The sequence below is a fragment of the Somniosus microcephalus genome, chromosome 2 (genome assembly GCF_052327205.1).
Source record: "Somniosus microcephalus isolate GS21.2 chromosome 2, FLI_Smic_1.0, whole genome shotgun sequence".
Taxonomy (NCBI): Eukaryota; Metazoa; Chordata; class Chondrichthyes; order Squaliformes; family Somniosidae; genus Somniosus; species Somniosus microcephalus.
The window spans coordinates 41535509-41553511 of NC_140988.1; the positions used below are offsets into that span (position 1 = coordinate 41535509).

General features: G+C 45.0%; 1 protein-coding gene across 2 annotated transcripts in view; it reads right to left on the reverse strand.

Moving 5' to 3' along the window:
* Positions 1-18003, reverse strand: part of maml3 (mastermind-like transcriptional coactivator 3) — a 486074-nt gene that overhangs the window by 374686 nt on the left and 93385 nt on the right. The window lies entirely within an intron of this gene.

The window sequence follows — 18003 nt, forward strand, 5'->3', positions numbered from 1 at the left end:
TGCAGTTAAAAATAAAATGGAGGTTAAAAAAAAGAGGCTTCCAGCCTCATTATAATATTTAAATTGACGCCCCCCCCCCGCCCCCCCAGGAGCGGGTTGGTCGCCCGCCCCTGTTAAAACCGCAAGTGCGCGGGTTGGAGGCTGATTGAGGTCGGGAATCCGATTTTTAACAATTTAACTACCCCCACGCTCCAAACCCACCCGTTTTTTTAAGTTAAAATTCTCCCCATGGAGTAAGTTCAGGTGCATGATTAACTAACTACAAGTTCCTGATCTCAGCTGGCCTGTTTGTGGAGAACAGTATTTCCCCATAGGGTGAAAAAATATTTTAATGTGAAACACCCCAACTCTTGTGCGTGTTCCAGGTTTTAGAATGATACAAATGGATTCCTGACAGCAGGCACCTGAGAATTTCAAATGCTGCATGATGTGGTGGGGGGAGCGGGACATCAAAACATACAGAAACCAGAGAATGAAACAACACCAAGCAAAACCCCTCGTTTCCTGCACGCAGACGATTACTAGTTCTGAAGCTGGTTGAGATCAATCAGACTGGTGTGTTTAATCCAGACTGGTTTAATTTTTTTTGCACAATGTGTCAACACATGTAGTAAAGAGGTAATTTGACACCACCTGGCATACAATCTTAGCTGAGGGAATTCTAATTCAGTTTGGATTATTCAGCATCTTAGTTATACTGTAGAATGGCTTTGAATTGAACTCAAATCTAATCCCCAATGCACAGGACAATAATTCTGAGCTATACACAGTCTCATGACAAATGGAAGAGGACAAGCCATGGCTGGTTTTGTTCTGGTTTGCCTAGAAACTGGTTACATTGTGATTCTTGGGTTCAAGCAGATTGCTCAGCCCATTAGGATCACGATAGGTTTGGGATGAAGAGGAGCCTTCAACCCATTTGATCTAATTCCTTTCAAAATACCAACCCTACTGTCGCCCTAATACAGCATTTAGCTGTTCCTTAAGTGAGTCCAGTGTCCTGGTTTCAGCCACTCTTCCTGGCAATCCATTCCAGCTGCCAAGTGCAAAGGAGCATTGAGATGCACGACATCACTGTGTGCATTGCAGTTCATTATGAGGCCATTTTTACACATGCTGTTTTAAACATTTCACCACTTTAAGCAGTCTGAGTTCTGTATTCTGTTTCTAGTGTGGATGGAGAGGAACCAATACAGTTTAAAATGTTCTGCGCCAGATGCCAATACTGTAAAGTCTGTGGGTTGTGCAGTTAATTACGACACAGACTTCAGGAGTAACATACAACAGGACTTTACTATTCGAAGGTCAGGGCGAATCTGCCCAATAAGTCATGCCACAGCACTTATATACCGGTGTGGTCACCGTCGGTATTACCGTATACAGAAGCCAAACAAGTAGTGCCACACCTAAAATAGTTCTCTTAAAGGTGAACGGTTACATACATAGTCTCTTAAAGGTAGACGGTTACATACACTACAAATACAAACACAGCAACAGAGTCCCCATCAGTGAGCGACAGGGGACCAAAACAGCCAACCTTGCTGCCGTATCAGACTGGTACCAATCTACATGGCTGTCTCTCTCTCTCTGGCATCAAGTGCATCAGTTCTATGTTATTCCAACTCATCGTCTTACTAGAAATAATCACCTGACCAGAAGGTGCTTCTCTGTAATCAGCTTCTCCGAGACTTGAGAAGATCGAAGTACCTCAGCCTAAAATGAAATTGTTCTTTGTGTTGGTTCCATCCAATGTCTGTTCGGCTCCATTGGAGACCGCTGCATGTCTCAAGGGGAAAACATTCACCCTCAGGCATGCCACAACTCTCCGAGCGCCTCATTCACCTGTACAAACCACACCGTCTCTGTCAGAACAGAAGACCGGGTGGAGCCATTCAGATCAACAGAAGGTTTAAGGTTGCAGTCTTTTCCTGGTACCTTCTGTAAATGTATACTGAACCTGTGTGAAACAGCAACTGCAGGGGACAGTGAGCAGCTGCACAAATGAACCCATTGAATGATGCCATGAAGTATAAAAAGAATATGGAAGTGCTTTATAAATTCTGTACTGCTGCCAGTATTATCGCCTCTTGCATTTCATTCCTGCACTGTAATTGCTTTAAACAAAATAGCAAAACTTGCATTTGTAACTTTACATTTAATTTATCTCCCTGTTGGGGGGAAGCGGAGGAAAGAGTCATGACTAAATAAGAGTTTGATGCCTCCTGGTGACAAGCTACAAGAGCTCCTGGCTACCTGGGAATAAGTCAAAAGGGCTGCAGGCATCAGGCCTGGAGGATGAAGGAAATAGATTCGAAGACTACAAAATAAGGAGAAAAATTTATTTGCATACCCCTATCAAGAAAAATAAATGGCATCATCTTCTGTCTTTTAAGGTTCCCAACATGCCATTTACCTCTTGCCAGCCAAGCATGAACTGAGTAAACCATTTTGTTCTGTAATGGTGTCTTGTAATTGACCAGCATGAGGTACTAAACAGAAACAAAGGGATATTTGCCATGGATATTTATTTATTCCTCCCTTCCTTCGGGAAATACTGTAGCCTCTGATCAGCATCTCGCCTGATGGCCCAGTCAGGATCGGGAAGTTCCCCATTTGAGCAGCCACATGTTAAATTTTTTTAACATTTCGATATTTTATTTGATGAATAAAGGTTCTGCTTACCAGGGTCCTTGTATTAAAACATCATTGAATGTAGGATGCAAGCTTCGATATGTGAGCAAATTAAAGAGATTACCCTGTGAGTGACACAAGTGTAAATTCAGAAGCTTCCCTATATAACCTTCTCTATTCACATAACAGGATCTGAGACACACTACAATATTGGACTGGCTACTAATGATTTTAATAACAAACATTTGCAATGCAGCATACTTCACACTATTATTCACATTCAACAATATTCTCAACCGCAGCATTTACAACATCCAAGTTTTGTAGTGAGACATAGATGTTATGAATTGCATTACAATCAGGGAGCTCATTCAAAAAGCATGATATCACACTTGTCTGGGATTTAACTTTTCTTATTTGCATCTTTCCTTCTTTACTAAATATGACTTGAACAATACATAAGCGAAAAGCTTTGATAAATGCAAGACTTTTATTCTGAATTTGCCTCCAAATTTGAATAATAGTACAGTCCTTCCAGATCTTGCTGGTTGTTCATATGAACAATTAATGATTGAATTCTCAGTACAAACAAGTAAAAGAAAGGCAAATGTAAGAGAGGCAACTGTCATAATCATCTTAAATACATAAAAAATGCAAAGATTCCACTTTTTAAAACTTGGCATTCAGTTTAATTTGTCATACACGTAACGTACTATAAACAATTTCAAATTAGTAACCTTATTTTTTTCAAGAAAATTACATCAGAAAGAAGTTGATGAATTCATGCTTTACCTTTCAAAAGACACGGGGCTAGAAATTCATTATAGCCCAGGAATGGGCGGCATCTTTAGAAAAGTTTGAGAATTAGCGCCAGGCGCAAATGGTTTAGACTGCACTCAAAATTCATCCTCACTGCTCAATAAAATGATTGGAGTCCTAAATCAATTCTTAAAGGCCGAGCTCAGTGGCGTTACACTTAAAGGGCGGACCAATATCGGGTGCAGTCTAATCGCAAATCATCATTGCCACAGGCTTTTCCCAGTAATTAAAGGGGAGGTTCAATGATACTGCAGCACCTCATTCTCAGCCTTGCTGGCTGTGCAGCTACGTCAGCAAGGAGAAACACAACAAGGAGAAGGAGCCGGAGGACTGAAGCAGGTGTGCTCATGGCAGATCCACCTCAGTCGGGTGGTTAGGGTGATTAAGAACATAACATAAGAGATAGGAGCAGGAGTAGGCCATTCAGCCCTTCGAGTCTGCGCCGCCATTCAATGAGATCATGGCTGACCTTCAGCCTCAACTCCATTCACTGGCCCTATCGCCATATCCCTTGATGCCCTTACTAGTCAGAAATCTATCAACTTCTGTTCTGAATATACCCAATGACTGAGCCTCCACAGCCCTCTGGGGTAAAAAATTCCAAAGGTTCACCACCCTCTGTGCGAAGAAATTTCTTCTCATCTCAGTCTTGAATGGCCTACCCTTTATCTTGAGGCTGTGGCCCCTGGTTCTTGACTCCTCAGCAAAGGGAAACATTCTCCCAGCATCCATCCTATCAAGCCCTGTAATAATTTTGTATGCTTCAATGAGATCCCCTCTCATTCTTCTGAATTCAAGAGAATACAGGCCTAGTTTACTCAACCTCTTTCAAAACCCTAGGATGTAGGTCATCCGGTCCTTGGGATTTGTCGACTTTTAGTCCCATTAATATTGCATTTGTTGAATGCTTCAACAAATGCTACATACCACCATCTGTACCACAAGCTTCACACACTGCCCAAAGCACCAGACCCCCAGCACTCACCCACCAACAATCTCTACCTACCAACACTCACACCTCACACATAATGACAGCTATTCAACTATGGCAGGCACAAGGGTCATTAGTTATTAGAATGAATGTGATATATGTGATATGTTTAGGCATAAATTTATTAATGGAGTTTGCAATATTTTGTGGTCGCTCTCATTTCACCTTTGCGCCCAGGGGACTGTTGTGATATGGGATGGTATGATGGGGATGTGGTGAGCAAAAAGGATCTGGGGTTTAAGTCATCCTGGTGTGAGGCTGGAGGTCTGTTTGGAGGAGGTGGCAGAGTTCTGTGACCACCACCTTGGTGATGCAGAGCCATTTAATACACCGCTCCTCGCTTAATTGAAGGTTGGAGAAGTGCTGTCAGAATACCCTTGGAGGGTAAGACCTCCTGGTGAGAGCCCTGATGTCCTTCCTCATCCCTCTGCGCACATGTTCCTGTATTTCCTGCTGCCTTCGCTCCCTCTGCCATAGATTCTGGAGGGCATGGTAGCATGCCAATACAGCCTCCATTAATGTTGCCAAGTGTAACAGTTTGAATCTTTGAACAATTAATACAGCTACTTTGTAGTATAAATGTAGCTACTTTGTAGTTGCCACAACACTCCTGATACAAAATAACCTTGAAATCACTGAATGAAATTGTTGCACTATGAGAAACTGACAAGAAAGCACTGAAACGGCACTAATCTGACAGCTGTGACTCATTACGATGATCCCTTTAAATAACGTCCCTGGAGCTGGCTTCCTGTTGCTTCATGCCAGCTCTCCCTGTCGCTGTTTCCTCCAAGCATTAAGGTAGGTGGCGACAATCAATTTTGCAGATCGGGTAGCCAGTGAGCGTTGCACACTCACTGATGTCACGATCCACCTGGTGTTGAGGCGCCCGGCAATAACTTTCAGCGGCGGCGCTGCAGGGGAGCGGGATTTGACGTGCAGCGTTGGATTTGCCTCGCCCCGCGATAATGCTCTAGCGCCCTGTTAGCGCCATCTGCTGGTGCTAACGGGAGGTGCTAAGGTACTGAATTTTCCCCCCACTGTTACTTAAACTATCCTTAAAATGGCTCCCTGTGAGTTTTTCTTCTCAGTAATTTTCCATCTTAGAAATAACAAGTTTTGGTGTGCTCTGTTAACAGGCTGCTTTGTTGTCCATCAGAAAAAAATCTAGACATTGGGAGCTGAAGCCTGCTAACTTAGGTCTCTTCATATAACTGTGGTGAGACTGGGAACCTGCCTGAATAAGCGCAAACCTCCAAAAGCACTGTTAGAGACAATTCTAATGCAGAAAAGGCAACTTTAATTTTTTGTTGTTGTAAATTTTGTAATTTTTATGGCCTTATTATGTGAACCTTATTTCCAGGGGTACGTGTTCAACTTAGGGGAGAAAGAAAGTTGGTGGCCGAAAGGATTATCAAATAAAATCAGGAGCAATTTAGTCTGTTCCCCTTTTCCTATTTTTTATTGTCTAATGTTGCAGACAGCCCATTTTTGGGAGAGGAAGGGAGGGGGAGAAAATATGGCAAAGGGAAGGAGCAAAATGCATGGCTAGGGAAGGAGAGGGGATAAAATATATGGCAAGGTGGAAAACTGATGGGAAGGGGAGAAGCGACATGGATGGGAGGAGCGTGGATAGCGGTAAAGAGGAGGGGGAAAGGGAAGGGGAAATCAATGAGAATGAAGGGGATTGGTAAATGGATGGGAATAAAGGAGAGAGAGAAATGGGTGCTAATGAAAGAGAGAGGAAAAGGGGCAGAAGCTGGGAGCGGCACTTTGGGGTGGTAGAGGAATGGCAGGATGAACTTGGGGTGGCATAAAGTGCCAGTCCAACACTGTGGGTACTCTGCAATGAGTGGCTCATCGCCTGACTCCCAAGGCCTCTCCTCCATCAATGAGGCTCAAGTCAAGAATGTGATGGAATACTCACCACTCGCCTGGATGGGTGCAGCCACAACACTCAAGAATCTCAACACCACCTAGGACAAAGCAGTCCACTTAATCGGGGCTTCTGCCACTAAACTCAATATCTATCCCCTGCGCCACAAGTGCACAGTGGCTGTAGTATGCACTACCTACAGAATGCACTGTAGCACCCCACAAAGCTTACTTCAGCAGCACCCCCCAACAACAGGAAGTCTGCTATTGAGAAGGACAAGAGCAACAAAGTAATAGAAACACCATCAACTCCAGGTTCCCCTCCAAGTCACACACTAGTTTGGCTTGGGCACCTATTGCTGTTCTTTCATTTGTCACTGGGTCAGAATCCTGGAATTCTCTGCTTAACACAATGGTGGAAACACCATCACCACAAGGACTGCAGTGGCTCAAGGAAAAGGCCCATCACCCCCTTCCCTAGGCATCTAGAGATGGTCAATTAATACGGCATTGCCAGCGTCACCCACATCCCGAGAAGAAATTAAAAAGTTATGAACAATGGTGGTGGGCTTGGGGAGAGGGAACTTCACCAGCTTGAAGAGGTAAAAGAAGAAGAGTACCGACTTAACCAGGTTGGAGAGGGAGAAAAGTCCTGATTATGTAGGCATGCTTTTTTCCCCTACAATATTAACTGATGAAATGTTGGGTATAGGTACAACTTAAGTCAGGACATGTTCATGACCTACTGCACTCTCACTATAACTACTTCTTTTCATATGCCATTTTTAAGGCAGGAAAGCAAAGTGAATTATGGAATCTGATCCCCAAACACCAAGAAAAACCCTGAAATCAAATGTAATTAAAAAAGATATAAACTTTTTCAGTAGCCTTGAAGCAGTGGCCTTGGTCATAGGCCTTTACACAGGGCTGATTATCAGCCGCACACTGTTTATCGGGTTGTCAGCTCTTTTGGGGCTGTGGCAGCTTTTCTGAAGTTATTTGTCAAGCTTTTTTGAGTTTTGTAGGTTTGCTTAGATGCGAACGCAACACAAAAATGTGCATGTAAAATGGTGTGAGGCTGAAGTACGATGCCCGAGGTGGATCAGAAATAGGCACACGTGATATACAGTGCTTTTGCATAGAGAAGGTGTGCTGTCCCAGTTCGATTTTCTGTTACTATTTTAAGCTGCTCATTTTTTAAATACTTGTTTATTGTCGCATCTCATTTAATTCCAGTTCTAAAAGACTCTCAGTGCGCAGAAATTATTAACTGGCTGATTTGGAGTTCATGAAATTGACAAGTGGAGAGAGTTGCCAAACTGATACTGCAGCTTTACATGGGCTTCAGTCCAGCTCGGCTTGGGTTTCAAGTAGCTTTTCTCCCAAGCAGGCATCAATACCTGGAGAAGTGAATGAATGAACTTGTCACGTTCAGTGGAACAGACTCTTGGGCTGGAGTTTTCTTTACCTTGGGGGGACTGGGGCGGGCGGTGGCCACATCGGGTACTCGACCCCGCTGCTGGCTCCATCCCACTGCTGAAAATGAACTTACCTTAACGGGGCCCATTAAGCCCGCCCAGCACATTACCTGGCCCAAAGAGATGGAGCAGGTCTGGTGACATCATTCATGACGCGCTTTCAGCCGGGATCTTTAAAGGGACTATAGCCACATTACATTTGATGTTTAATCTAACAAAATAGATGTTGAATCTTAACTCTGCAATAACATGTTATATATGAGTGACAAAGAAATATTTAAATAATATTATCATTAAGTAATATGACGCCATCTACAAATACGATCAAGAACATAATTAACAAAGTACATTAATTGGGAAGTTATTGGTGCTTTAGTCACAAATCTATAGACTTTTGTAACAGTAACTGGTACAAATAAAAGATGTGTGTGTATAGGCAATAGATAAAATTAAGCAGATTTTAAATGTAATTGTAAAGGGGTGGATTTACAATCTTATGCACGTTCAGCAGAAGAGCTGCAGAAACCCTGACAAACAGTGCAAGTGGTGCTTACAATGTGTTTCTGGGATTTCTGCAGCTCTTCCATTGAAGTTAACAATGGACAAGTGAGAGAACCTCCTCAGAAATTCACCCTAAAGTCTCAGACTGAAAAATTAAATTAGTCATATTCAGGGACTGAAAGCAAATGGAACCAGTGGAATGAGTGATGAGAATGAAATTGTTATGGTTGATGACTTGATTTAATGTGTAACTGGACAATCACAGTATACTGTGAGAAAAACCTGACCAGAAACAACACAAAAATGTATTTAAATGGTATATGTCATTTTTTATAGTGCAGATCAATTCACTGCAATTACTGTTCGGTTGGAAGGCAACAGCCGAGAATGGCCAGTGAAAAATGCATTTCCCTCACCATCCAGGGTAGAAGAGGAGTCTTCAGCACTCACATCGTTTCAGGAATTTCTGAATTAACATTTACCAGTAGCTTTTCAAGTAGAACAGAACCTCCATCCATCTGTTAGCTGATGTAATCAACATGTTTTTATTTTGGTTTGTTTTTCATGCTGTCAAGTAATCAGCTGGAGCAATGGCCACGGAACTCCCACCTCAGGTTGACAGACGTGGTTCTCGAGCTGTGTGAATCCTGTGGCCATGCAGGGAAATTTAAAAAGTAAGTGAAAAAAGGCTCTTAAGTGCCTGTAAACTACCTGATAATCATCTCAATTGGGTCCCCCGCCGCTGCTGGTCGGGTTGGCTCCGCGATGACAGATGCGCCTGAGGGAGAGGCACGTGGGAGCGAGATGACAGCAGGTTCCCGACCGACCCGCTGTCAAAAGTAACAACTTTCCAACCTGACCCGCCACTGATCTCGCCCACTACCACCCCGGAAAATTCAGCCCTTGGAATGTATAGCAAGATGCTGCTTCCTGGTCTTTGTGCCAGTTATAAAAGACAGAACTCCAATCTACCCAAGCAATAGCATACACAGGCCACAAAGGCTCCGCGCTATAGGAAGGATATTTAGGCTTTAGAGAGAGTATAACATAGATTCACCAGGATGCTGCCCGGTATGAGGAAATACAAATATGCAGAAAGACTTGAAAAATTGGAACATTTTTCATTAGAACAACACAAATTATGGGATGATATGCCATCGATACAAAATTTAATGTGTTAGAGATTTAGAACAGAGGGCAGGAGTTGTGAGGCTGTGGAATTCACTTCCAGAGATGGTGGTTGGGGCGGAAACGATGCCATTTTCAACATTAGATTGGATAAGTAGATGAAGGAAAAGGGGTTGAAGGGATATGGGAACAGAGTGGGTAAATATGATTGGAATTATCTGCTGGTGTGGAGGGTAGACGCTGACTCGGACTGGTTGGGCTGAATAGCCTGTTTCCATGTTGTAATTTCTATGTATAAATGTAGGTTTGTTGGGATGTTCCAAGTGCATTGAATTAGCCGTGGCCGTGTCAATGCTGAGATTTCTTACCCTGGCAATCAATCCAAGCTGTCCATTGTCTTCTTGTTAGGAGACAGCGGTGGGGGTGGGTGGGGTGAGGCAAAAAGAGGAGACCTATTTACATTGTCACAAACTCAAATTTGGTATTAAGTGCACAGTTCACAAGAGAAAAATAGATCTAACGTAAGCCAGTTATGAGCACACTCTGTGCAAGATGGAGATAAAACACAGGAATAAAAATGACAATGCTGGAAACACAGAGCAGATGCTTCAGCATCTGAAAAAGGAAAAAATACGTTAACATTTTGGGTACTGACCCTTCACCAGAAGTAGAAACTGGAAGATATCTGAGCTCTGTTATAATCTGCAACAAAAATGATGGTGAGAAGAAGAGAAGAATACCAGATAAATGTCCAGGGGCAAGAATGCTGATTTAGAAGATCATTAAGGATGAAGGAGACCATTCAACCCATCATAGTTTATTCATTCAGAAATCCCCTAAAAAAAATGCTGCCCCCTCCTCCTATCCCAGCGAAGGTTATTAATGGATTTAATGATTTGCAAACAGCTTCTTTTAAAAGTTGGAAAGAGGTGAAAGCAGTTTCTTCTAGATTGGGAAGACCAAATGTAGTTTGGGTGACAAATGCAACCTCCTGGTGGTTTGCCAATTCAAATTCCCTCCCATTCCCACTCTGGCCTCTCAGTCTTTGACCTCCACTATTCCAACCATCGCAAACATCAGGAACAATAGGAGTAATTTTCCAACCTAATGCTCCCGGTGAGGAGCCCCACCCACCAGAAGCAAACATTGGAAATTTGTGCAGCTTGGCTCATGGTATTCCAACCATTTAAAAATGGTCAAAAAAGCAAGTGCTGGACATGCCCAAATCTCCAATATACACTCACGGTGGACAAGACTCCTCAATGGAAGCAATTACCCCATGTATCTCAACTTTACTCTGAATTGAATATTGATCCTCATTTTCTTGTCTATTTTTCCGATCTATCTTCCATTTTGTTCCCCTCCAATTGAGAGATTTTTTCCTATGTTTATCCTTCCCATGTCTTTTCACTGCCTCAGCGAGGTTGCTTTTATAATAGGTTCAATGCTGTGCTCGTGCCGCCAGGCCCCGGTTAATGGGTCTCACCTAACCTGCGACAACCCCAAACTGAGCTTGCCCGGTTCCACTAAGGCCAGCAGCCAGGAGGACACATCTTTCTTTAAAAATTATTATTAACCAGGGTTCTCGGTGCTGCTTTGAGGCTGCTATACAAAACCCACGCATCAAGAGCCACTGGCACTGACAGGATCTCACACAATATAAATACAACTGAGGACAATCTCTGCACATCTTCCACCAGCTTTCACCTCTCCAGTGCTCAAAGAAACCTGTTTGCAGGCCATGAACTGCCTCCCCGCAGCATGGGTCAGCATTTCTGACACTTTGAACAAAATGAGAGAGGGAGGGGGAAAATAACAAAGAAAAAGTCAGTCATTATTCTTCTAGTTCCCATTGCTGGCAAAGGGCTTAAACAAATACAGTTACCTTGTCTTTTCTCTTTCCAGATCCTGACAAACCTTCTGTGCACTGCCGATATTTTCTGGTTTTGTTTCAGACTTCCAGCATCTGCAGTTGTTTAATCCTTTTTTAAATTTGCACAGCTCCTTCAGAGCTGTATGAAATACTACTGCTTCTTCTCCCCTTCCCTCTCCTCCTCAGCTCTCCTGAAGTTTGCTGACTCTCGCTGGGGTACGGACCTCTAGGCGTTGGTGGCCATCTGGCCTTTCTTGGTGTGAGAGCCACGGCAGTGAGTGTCAGCACACTATTGCACTCTGGGGGCACGACAGCCGACATCCAAAAGCACACTTTCCAGCTCAGGACACTGGCCAGAGCCAGAGGGCCTGAAATTACGGTGCTTCCGGTGTCGGAAGCCTTCAGAATGGCCCCGCAAGTGAGTGAAAACCCGGAACTTGCAATGTCAAGTTTCACTTGGACAGATCCACCGTATCTGCTACAAAATCACTTTTGCTGGCGCAGAGGTGAGCTATTTGCCCAACTATTGCCCAACGAATGCCCTGACGACTGGTAAAAGCTGGCGTAAGGCCTTCTTTTACCAGTGTAAGGGTTAAAATAAAGGTTAAAATAATTATTTTTTAAAAATGATTTAAACATACACTCCATTTAAAATTAATTTAGGTAAATTTTGGCCCACTTTAAAACATTAAAATTTATTTTTCAAAAAAGTTAATTTTTATTTAAAATGCTTAATTAAAGGGTCTTTTGATTAATTTTCAACATGCGATCATTTATTTTTATTTAAGCGGTGTGAAATTTTATTTATTTGGGGATTTCTAATATGCTTATGGGGATTCCATACATAAATGGAATCCCCATAAGCATCATAGGAATCCTCCTTTGTCATTGGTTGGCTGGGCCCACGTGATCCCAGGGACGCTTGCGAATCGCCTGCGCCCCTGGGATCCGTGGGGTTTACACAGGCGTACGCCTGCAGGCCCACAAGAGTCAGAAGCTCCAGAGACACCAGGTAGTTTTAATTTTTTTATTCGGTTCGGAGGCGTATTCTCCTGGTACGCCTCGAGACCGCAAACTCAGGGTCATTAGCAGCCCTGCGCTTGTTTTATACAGCACAGAGCACATGGCCGCTCTAGTATGAACGCAGCTTTTTACACTATCGACAGAATTAAACACTAGAAATGATTCAGATATGTTATTCATGCACATCATTTGTCCATCTGACATCACAGTGAGTGAACAAATGTGACTTATGAATTTTTAAATAATGCAGGAAGATCACAGTCAATATACCTAAATAAATAAAATCTCCTTAACAACAAGATATATCGGCACATGGTGTTATTTTCCTTCCAGTTGAAGATGGTCTTGGTTTTGCATTCATTGAATTATCAAGTAAACAAACGATCAGATCCTGGCTGATCTCTCACTGCCCATTAAGAAACTCCCTCCTCTTCTACCCCAAGTTGTATTACTTCTAGGCCCAGACATTGGACAAGGCCCGAAAATCGGTGCGGGGATTGCGATGCACAATCAACACGCGCCCGTTCCTTCCGATGCAGGCCCACAAGAGTCAGAAGCTCCAGAGACACCAGGTAGTTTTTATTTTTTTATTCGGTTCGGAGGCGTATTCTCCTGGTATGCCTCCAGACCACATTTGAATTTAAATGATAGTAGCATGCAGCCCAGCACTGAATGCGCTGCTGAGTGGCTGCACGCCTCAGCAGGGGGCCCAAGTATGTGCGAGGCTGGCACCACTTAAAGCTAGCCTGCACTACTTAAAGAGAGTCTGCACCTCTTAAAGGGGAGGTGCATTCTGGCTGCAGCAGGTGCTGGAAGTGGCTGGGGAAGACAATCTGAGCAGGAAGAAGACGCACAGCAGGGGAGAGAGCAGGCTCCAAGATTTTCCGACACAGCTCTGGAGACCTTGGTGCAGTAGGTGGACAGGAGGAGAGGTCCCCTATCCATAGGGGGCCATGAGGCCCTCATAGGAACATGAGTAGGCCATTCAACCCCTCGAGCCTGTTCCACCATTCAATGAGATCATGGCTGATCTGCAATCTAACTCCAGATACCCGCCTTTGGCCCATATCCTTTAATACCTTTGGTTAACAAAAAGCTATCAATCTCCGATTTAAAATTAACAATTGATCTAGCATCAATTATTGTTTGCGGAAGAGTGTTCCAAACTTCTACCACGCTTTGTGTGTAGAAGTGTTTCCTAATTTCACTCTTGAACGGACTGGCTCTAATTTTTAGACTATGCCCCCTAGTCCTAGAATCCCCAACCAGCGGAAACAGTTTCTCTCTATCTACCTTATCTGTTTCCCTTAATATCCTGAAAACTTGGATCAGATCACCCCTTAACCTTCTAAATTCTAGAGAATACAACCCTAATTTGTGTAATCTTTCCTCGTAACTTAACCCTTGCAGTCCGGGTATCATTCTGGTAAACCTACGCTACACTCCCTCCAAGGCCAATATATCCTTCCGAAGGTGTGGTGCCCAGAACTGCTCACAGAACTCCAGGTGTGGTCTGACCAGGGTTTTGTACAGCTGCAGCATAACTTCTACCCCCTTGTATTCTAGTCCTCTAGATATAAAGGCCAGCAATCCATTAGCCTTTTTGATTATTTTCCAGACAAACTGTGAGAAAGCAATGGGAGCAGATAGCCGTGGCGTAAATGCCAGCAGTGTAGCCCTGAGGACCTGGATCCAGTGCCGCAAGAAGTTTAATGACACACGAGTGGTCATGGTCAGTGAATTTATCTTCAAATGCCATATCCTTACAATTGAACCATGAGCCTCGCACAGTGCTCAATTCACCTCCACCCCCTTCACTCACCTACCAACAATCTCTATCAATCACGACTCATACCTCACATTCTTCACCTCACTCTCACACACTTAGCAGTGCTGCAAGCCTCACACCCACATCTCACAACTTGCACACACTGTCAGCTATTCAACAACCATGACAGCCACATCACTCAAACACATTGCACCACACTCAGTGACACACTTCCCTCTCTCTTGCAGGCCAAGGGGGGTATAAACTAATGCAACAATGTTTCGGATCAACTGGTCTGAGCAGAAGCCTTGAAGTAACCTGCCACACCACTCCCTGGAGACTTCAGCAACTTCAAATAAGACAACAAACCACCAAACACTTCTACAAACTCACCAAGCGCCAGTAAAAATCAATCAGCAACTCATCTGAAAGCAGTAGATGATCCCTTTAAATAGCGCTGGTGGGAGGGGCCCTTCCTGCTGCTGAATGCATGTTCAACTGTGCATCTTTAATAGAGGGCGTTAGCTGGAGAGTTGAGGTCGAATATGGCAGAACTGGCGTCAAATCAGCATTACACGCTGATTGACGTCACAATCTGCGTACTCTGCATACTTCTGGCGCATGCTCCCAGCACCCGTGCTAACAATCTCACCAAAATGGCGTCTGGCATGGCCCGCAGCAGAAGTGTGTGTGTGTGCGCAGAGCGGATGCCATTTTGGACGCAAAACGGCACTCTTAGCACCAAAAAACCGGGTGCTACTGAGCCAAATTTTGCGGCCCTACTTTAAAATATGGGAAACTGGGAATTACACAGCTTTCCAGAGAAGCGACAGTACAGTGGAGCAGTCAAGCTCTTGTGCACCATGTCATGGAATAGGTATTGATTTGAATTCATCCTCAAATTGGGAGAGCTGTCCCACAGACAAGTCAAGCAACAGCCAGACATAGTCACACTCACAGAATCATACTTTTCAGCCAATGTCCCAGACTTCTCCATCACCATCCCTGGGTATGTCCTGTCCCATCGGCAGGTCAGACCCACCAGGGGTGGCGGCACAGCGGTATACAGTCGGGAAGGAGAGGCCCTGGGAGTCCTCAACATTGGCTTGAGACGCTATGAAGTCTCATGGCTTCAGGTCAATCCTGGGCAAGGAAACCTCCTGCTGATTACCACCTACCGCACTCCCTCAGCTGATGAATCAGTACTCCACCATGTTGAACACCACTTGGAAGAAGTACTGAGAGTAGCAAGGGCACAGACTTTACTCTGGGTGGGGGACTTCAATGTCCATCACCAAGAGTGGCTCGGTAGCACCACTACTGACTGAGCTGGCCGAGTCCTGAAGGAGATAGCTGCCAGTCTGGGCCTGCAGCAGGTGGTGAGAGAACCAACACGAGGAAAAAACCTACTTGACCTCGTCTTCACCAATCTACCAGTCGCAGATGCATCTGCCCATGACAGCATTAGTAGCAGTGACCACTACACAGTCCTTGTGGAGACAAAGACCTGTCTTTATACTGCAGACATCCTCCATCGTGTGGTGTGGCACTACCACCGTGCTAAATGGGATAGATTCAGAACAGATCTAGCAGCTCAAAACTGGGCATCCATGAGGCGCTGTGGGCCATCAGCAGTAGCAGAATTGTATTTTACCACAATCTGTAACCTCATGACCCAGCATATCTCTTTCTCTACCATTACCATCAAGCCAGGGGACCAACCCTGGTTCAATGAAGAGTGCAGAAGAGTATGCCAGGAGCAGCACCAGGCGGACCTAAAAATGAGGTGCCAACCTGGGGAAGCAACAACACAGGACTACATGCAGGCTAAAAAGCAGAAGCAGCATGCAATAGACAGGGCTAAGCAATCCCACAATCAATGGATCAGGTCAAAGCTCTGCAGTTCTGCCACATCCAATCGTGAATAGTGGTGGATCATTAAACAACTAATGGGAGGAAGAGGCTCCATGAATATCCCCATCCTCAATGATGGTAGAGCCTAGTACGTGAGTGCAAAAGACAAGGCTGAAGCGTTTGCAACCATCTTCAGCCAGAAGTGCGAAGTGGATGATCCATATCGGCCTACTCCTGAGGTCCCCACCATCACAGAAGCCAGTCTTCAGCCAATTCGATTCACTCCACGTGATATCATGAAATGGCTGAGCGCACTGGATACAGCAAAGGCTATGGGCCCTGACAACATCCCGGCTATCGTGCTGCAGACTTGCGCTCCAGAACTAGCCGCGCCACTAGCCAAGCTGTTCTAGTACAGCTACAACACTGGCATCTACTCGACAATGTGGAAAACTGCCCAGGTATGTCCTGTCCACAAAAAGCAGGACAAATCCAATTTGGCCAATTACCATCCCATCAGTCTACTCTCAATCATCAGCAAAGTGATGGAAGGTGTCGTCGACAGTGCTATCAAGTGGCCTTACTCACCAATAACCTGCTCACCGAGGCTTAGTTTGGGTCCCGCCAGGACCACTCAGCTCCAGGCCTCATTAACGCCTTGGTCCAAACATGGACAAAAGAGCTGAATTCCAGAGGTGAGGTGAGAGTGACTGCCGTTGACATCAAGGCAGCATTTGACCGAGTATGGCATCAAGGAGCCCTAGTAAAACTGAAGTCAATGGGAATCGGGGGGAAAACGCTCCACTGGCTGGAGTCATACCTAACACAAAGGAAGATGGTTGTGGTTGTTGGAGATCAATCATCTCAGCCCCAGGACATCGCTGCAGGAGTTCCGCAGGGCAGTGTCCTAGGCCAAACCATCTTCAACTGCTTCATCAATGACCTGCCCTCCATCATAAGGTCAGAAGTGGGGATGTTTGCTGATGATTGCACAGTGTTCAGTTCCATTCGTAACTCCCCAGATAATGAAGCCGTCCATGACCGCATGTAGCAAGACCTGGGCAACATTCAAGCTTGGGCTGATAAGTGGCAAGTAACGTTCGCACCACACAAGTGTCAGGCAATGACCATCTCCAACAAGAGTCCAACCACCGCCCCTTGACATCCAACGGCATTAGCATCACCGAATCCCCCACCATCAACATCCTGGGGGGCTCACCATTGACCAGAAACTTAACTGGATCAGCCACACACTGTAGCTGCAAGAGCAGGTCAGAGGCTGGGTATTGTGCAGCAAGTGTCTCACCTCCTAACTCCCCAAAGCCTTTCCACCATCTACAAGGCACAAGTCAGGAGTGTGATGGAATACTTGCCTGGATGAGTGCAGCTCCAACAACACTCAAGAAGCTTGACACCATCCAGGACAAAGCAGCCCACTTGATTGGCACCCCTTCCACCACCTTAAACATTCACTCCCTCCACCACCGGCACACCGTGGCTGTAGTGTGTACCATCTACAAGATGCACTGCAGCAACTCGCTAAGGCTTCTTCAACAGCACCTCCCAAACCTGCGACCACACCACCTTGAATGACAAGGGCAGCATCGGAACACCACCACCTCCAAGTTCCCCTCCAAGTCACACACCATCCTGACTTGGAAGTATATTGCTTATCCTTCATCGTCGCTGGGTCAAAATCCTGGAACTCCCTCCCTAACAGCATTGTGGGAGTACCTTCACCACAGGGACTGCAGCGGTTCAAGAAGGCGGCTCACCACCACCTTCTCAAGGGCAATTAGGGATGGGCAATAAATGCTGGCCTCGCCAGTGACGCCCACATCCCAGGAACGAATAAAAAAAAGATCAACCTCAGTCCTTCTGTCACAGGATGGAATGAGGAGAGGCCAGTCACCTTTCTGCAGAGGACGGGCGCTGCAGGTTAATTAGTGAGAAAGTCACTGCAGAACATTCTGGAGCACCTCCTAGCAGCTGGTAATAGAGCCAAAGGTTGGGCCTCAGCCACAGATCGTCCGTAGAAGGAGAAACTGAGAAAAAGAAGAAT